The sequence below is a fragment of the Trichechus manatus genome, unplaced genomic scaffold, assembly GCF_000243295.1.
Source record: "Trichechus manatus latirostris isolate Lorelei unplaced genomic scaffold, TriManLat1.0 scaffold00047, whole genome shotgun sequence".
NCBI classification, from domain to species: Eukaryota; Metazoa; Chordata; class Mammalia; order Sirenia; family Trichechidae; genus Trichechus; species Trichechus manatus.
Window position 1 is genome coordinate 6629282 of NW_004443983.1, and position 6066 is coordinate 6635347.

General features: G+C 40.0%; 1 pseudogene; it reads right to left on the minus strand.

The window, feature by feature from the left end:
• Positions 1 to 657: 657 nt before the first annotated feature.
• Positions 658 to 1408, minus strand: LOC101359459 (GTP:AMP phosphotransferase AK3, mitochondrial pseudogene; annotated as a pseudogene).
• Between the last annotated feature and the right edge of the window lie 4658 nt (positions 1409 to 6066).

Sequence of the window (6066 nt, forward strand, 5' to 3'; positions counted from 1 at the left end):
ATGTCATAAAACAGCATGTGTGTTACGGTTACATGGGAAACTATCTGTTCTGTAAGCCTTCACCTGAAGTACAATAAAATATTAAAAAAAAAGAAAAGTTTTTTATATTAAAGTAATATTTTCCTAAATGCTATTTGATATATTTTTGCAGAAAACTGAAAATTCTGAGTAAACTAGAGGTATGTTGAACAACGAAACAAAAAACAGCATATACAGCCAGTTTCTTTGTTGAGAGGCAGCTGTGACTTTTCATTCTGCAACTGATCCAATTGTTTTTCTCTGGAATTTTATAGTTAATTGTATTTCACAAAAGCATATTCCACTGCACAATGTCTATGCAAAAGTCTCTCTGATGAGATACTTGTCACAAATTAGTGTCATGTAATTTTGTTACTCCTCCAGAAAAATATGGAAACTTTATCAACAAAAGTTAGATTACTACCAATTGCTCTTTTAATTATGGTCAACAAGTTTTTGTTTTTTTTAATTTAGACATCTGTTTTTGAATTGCACACCCATAGAAGGTAACTGGATGAAAACACCATAGGCAATTTCAAAAGATATTTCTGACTCATTTGACACATCCATAGTATCCAAAATAGAATCAGTACAAATTAAACTAATGTAATTTTCAAAGAATTCATAGACACTGGAGTCTTAGGACAAGCAGCTTGTAAGTGAAAGTTCAAGAAGATCCTTCTGCTCATCTTACTAATTACACACCTTTTTCCTCATGGAGTAATTGATGCTTCCTGGTTTATTTGTGGAACTTTTGTTGGTAGGAAAGCATGTACTTGGGGGCAGATCTTGTCGGTTTCTGTTCTAGAGAACGTTTCCAACACCCCTTTTTTCTGGTAATATTCCAGAACCATTTGTGTTTGTGCTTCATAGGCCTTCAATCTCTTAATAACCACCTATCATCCTCACGCTGAACGAGAGGCTCTCCAGTCAGATCATCAATGCCTACGGCTTTGGGAGGGTTGAGTTTGAGGTTATAGATTCGTCCACTGGCTGGATGAATCCAGCGAGCAGCGATGCGGTTGCTTAATGACCTCGAAGGGCACGTTCAGGTTAATCAGCAGGTCTATTTTATAAACTCTATCCAGGGCCTCTGCCTGTGGAGGTGTCCTTGGAAAACCACACAACAACCAGTATATTGGATGAGATTTTTCAGCTCCTGAAGGACCACCCGAGTCATGACGTAGGCTGGGATGGGCTTCCCTTGGTCAGTGAAAGTCTTGGCCAACCCACCAATTTCTGTGTCTCTCAGCATGTGGTCTCAGAGCAGGTCTCCGCTGGAGAGGTTCTTCAACTCTAAGTGTTTGACGATGCGTGACGTCATGGTGCTCTTGCGCGAGCCTGGGGCCCCCATGATCACGACGCGTAGTAGCCGCCCAGACGCCCCCATGGCCGCTGAGAGAGGCGCAGGCGGTGCAGACAGTTGGGCCTCGGCCTGGCCTGAGCGCTCCCGGGCTCTGCGGCCAGTCCCGCCAGTGGGCAGCGGGACGAGAACCCCCAACAGAGCCGGCCAGCAGGCGGCGCCCGGGACTCCCAGACGCTCCCGGAAATCAAAATTGATATTTTAAAATGGACACTATTGTTTGCTGTGGAGTTGGTTCCGGCTGCTGTAGAGCAAACTCGCGAGTTGGAAGACTGAGCAGAGGAATTCCCCCACAATGCAGTACAAAGGGCTGAAGAGATGGAAAGAATGAAACAAAAATTAAGAGACATAAAGTGTAGATTCAAAAGTTCTGCCATTCACAAGTAGAAAATAGAGAGCATGGAGGGACACAACATTGAAAGGAATAGCTGAAGAATAGTTACAATTTTCCAGAATTCAAGAAAGGTTATGAGTCTGCAGGAATAGACAATGTCAATGGGACAATACAGAGCATCTAGAAAAAACACTGACAAAGGTGTTAATAAACAGGTACTCTCGCACTCTACTGGTAAAATATAACTGGTACAGCTAGTTTGGAAGGCAATTTGGCAGTAAGTATTAATCTTTTAAAAAATGATTTCATAGTATCTTACACAAACACTCACATGGGGAAACAAGGAGGTACGTCTAAGGATGTTCACTACAGCCTTATTTATAACAGGAAAAAGTTGTAACAATGTGACTGTTTACTAATAGAATAATTAAATGAACTTCAGCCATATTATGACAGCTAATAAGACTGAGGCAGATTTATATGTACTGACTAAAATGATTTCTAAAACATTGTAAATGTAAAATGTTGCAAAATATGATAATACAGTATGATATAACTTATGTTGAAATATATCTATAAAATGAACTGGGAAGCCAGTGAAAGGTGTTGAGCAGTGGAAAGACATGACCTGACTTTTGTTTTCAAAAGATGGCTCTGTCTGCAAGAATGGAAGCAGGGGGCCTGGCTAGGAGGCTATTTCAATAGACCAGGGGAGAAGTGAGAAAGAAGTAGTATTTTCATTTTAATTTCTTCTATCATGAGTGACATTGAGCACCTTTTCATTTGTTTGTGGACTGTTTGCATTTTATTTCTAGGCAGAATTTTTAAGTTGACCATTTCCCTGTGACTCACTTCCGGACCCTGGGAAAATGCTTTAAGTTTAGTTTACTTCACAAGCCATGAAAATAAATCCTCAGTTCTGTGTTGGGTGGTTCGATTGCACTGGCTTAACACATCAGCACACCATGCATCATGTGGTGCTGATGTTAGTTAGGGGCTGCTGAGCCATCCATCAGCTATGCATCCACTTCATTTTCTATCCATTATCTAGCCACTTCATCTCTGAAAAACCAGTTGCCATGGAGTCAATTCTGAGCCATGGTGACCCCATGTGTATCAGAGTAGAACTGTGTGCACCACAGGGTTTTCTTGGCTGTAATCTTTACGGAAGCAGATTACCAGGCCTTTCTTCCATAGCACTGCTGGGTGAAGTTGAACCTCTAACCTCTCTGTTAGCAGTTGAGTGTGTTTACCATTTGCACCACCTAGGGACCAGCTCTGAAAAAGATCCATAAAAGTAATGCAATGTATTGCTCACATTCTATAAGCAAAACAGAAAGCTATGTCCAGAATAAAGACTTTGGGAGTGGAAACCTAATTTCTGTGTTTGTATTTTATAGGGACAGAGTAGCACTGCTCTAATTTCTCAGATTTTTAAAAAATTTGTTTCTGCTGTTTTGAGTCTTTAAATTAGTCACATAATTCTATTACTCTATTACTATTGTATTCAAAAAGAGTTATAATGAATACATGAGAAGATTCAAAAGGTATATGGATAGTTAATAGAAATTTTGCCTATATCCTACAACAAAGGATAAGGTGATGTTAGAATCTGAAACAGTATTTTGCATAAAATTAATTGCTTTGCATAATAAAGGAGCACACTATTACTGTCTTTTAGGATAACTAATTATATACACAGAAAGTGATCTCGCCAAGCCCTTTCTAAATTGTCCTAGAATAGATTTAGATTTCTAGTATATTCAATCTTTAATTGAGATATCTAATTTGATACCAGACTCTGATCCCAGAATATCCCAGATAAAGTATTTGTAAAGAGTGGGTAGCATTTGCTTGGCTCCAGGTGTGAGTGGGAGAGGGTGTGCTCAGAGCTACTAAGAGCTGACATAGGCAATGTTGGCCTGCTGGCATGTGCAAGACTTTTAAAGCACATTGAGTCATTTCTGGCTCTGGAGGTTGCCTTGCCTCTTCCTCCTTTTCCAGCCTGATGTCACATAAGCCACTGGAGACAAATGGTTATGAAGCTTGTTCTTAATGGCATCTGGCAAGAGATTCTTTGACAAAATGCATAAAAAAAATAGTAGCCAAGTAATATCATCTAATACATTCTGACCTCATTTAGCAAAAAATTTTCAGTGCCAACCAAATGTGATTGTAGAGGTTTATTGAAACTTTCTAGATATGCTTTTCACGTAACATAGTAACAGAAGACGAATGGCTTAACTGTAAAAGAAAAACAGCAGGAGCTCCTCAAATTAGGCCTGTTTCTGCATTACTAATCATTCTGAGGTGAAAATTTCCAAGTTAACTTACTGCCCACCCTCTAAGGGGAGTTAGCAGTTTAGGGTCCCCAATGAAACAATAATTTACAAAAAGAAAAAGAGGAAGACTCTTAACGAGATGGATTGACACAGAGGCTGCAACAATGGGCTCAAGCATAGCAATGATTGTGGGGGTGGCACAGGACCAGGCAGTGTTTCGTTCTGTTGTACGTAGGGTCACTATGAGTCGGAACTGACTCGATGGCACTTAACAACAATCACAATGAGACAGAGCAAAAGCCACAAGGATAACAGGCTTGATAATCATTCATTTATTTATTCAGCAAACTTTAATTGGGCATTTATCAATGTGGCTAGTTGTTCTAGGCACTGAGGACACAGCCCATGAGGTAGAATGGAGCCTAATTGCCTGTCCTCTGGAAGGTGACCTTCTAGTGGGTATTATGGGCCAGTGTGATAACTGCTCCTCTGGAGAACATGAGATGATTTTAAGCCTCTGTGAAAGAACATTCTCCCTCCCTGTCTCCAGGTTTGATATGTGTGTCATAGTTTATTTTTTAATATTTTCTCTTATGGAAAATTTCAGTGATACATAAAACTGGAGAGAGAAAGGTATAGCGCCATGTGCCCATCATCTAGTTGCAACAATGATCAACGTTTTGCCAATCTTGTTCTATCTACCTATTTTATATTTTTCTGGAGTATTTTAAATAATAATGCTTTTTAATTTTAATGGTTAATATCTATTTTTAAGGTATAGAAGAAATATAACTAGTCTATCAAATCTGTAACTTCACAATATTATTTCTTAGGACAAAATGAAAATAAGAATTAAAGTTAATACTGGTACACAGATATGGCAGAGTTCAAGAAGGGAATACACTAAGTGGTAGAGGTAGGACTTGAACTCAAGCCTATCTTACTGCAAAGCCTGCATTGTTTTGCCATTGTGCTCCTCAGGCAGCCTGATTACCAGGAGACAGTTGGGGAAAGAAGTCTGCATGTAGAGTTTGGAGGCCTGATGTAAAGCTGGCTCTTCCGCTTGCTAATGTCTAGATTGTGGGCATTTCATTTCATGTTTTCTGAGTCTATTTCTCATGCATAAAATGGGGATAATAATATTAACTACCCAGTATGCAAGCACAAAATGAAATAACTTATATGAAAATTGACATTGTAGGCACTGAATAAATGTTTGTATCACATTCATGGGCCGCTAACTGTGATCTTGAGCAATACCCTTCCCTTTCTGAGTCTTGGTGTCCTCAACTGTAATATCCTTAGGGTCCTTCCAGGGATAACATTCTGGAACTGTATTCCAACTGGACCACAATAAGTATTACTGACTGTGAAATTAATGGAAATAGCTAGATGAACTTCCCTTCAGCGTGATTTTATTCATAATTATAATCATTTTAGTTGGATTCCTCAGAAAGCAGAGCTTGATCATGCTGTGTGCTACTACTTTGTTAGGGAGTACAATCCCAAGCAGCAGAAGTGAGGGACACTAGGAGTGCAGCAGAGAAGGAGGGAGAGAAATTCTAGCAAGCATAACTGAGCTGGTTGCCACAAAGTGCTGCTGACTACCCTATCTTTTAGGCCCATCCTTTGAGACACTGCATCTCAGGACAGTCTGTCTGCAGTGAAAAACAGAAAGAATTGATCTTCCAGTTTCCATCTTCCAACTGGCAACATTTTGGCAATGAGTTGTTAACCCTCCTGCAGTTCCAGTCTCTGAAGCAGGGTCCTTTGAGTCCCATACCTTGGTGTTAACAAGGAGGCCCAAGATGGGAGGTGAGAGGGTGTAGTATGGGCATGAGGCTGGCCTCTGTGAGGTTGCAGCTGGAAGAAGTCACCATAGTGATAGTTGGAGCTGGTCACCATGGTGGCAGTTGAGACAAGAGACAGGTAAGGCTGAAGGGCCTGAAGTAATGCAGGTTTGTGATGCAAAAATTTATGCCCAGTCTACTTCCAGTCTGCCTAATCTGAGGGGGCTGATGACAAAAGAAGAAATAATTGATTTATTTTTTTAAAACAAAAGGTACCTC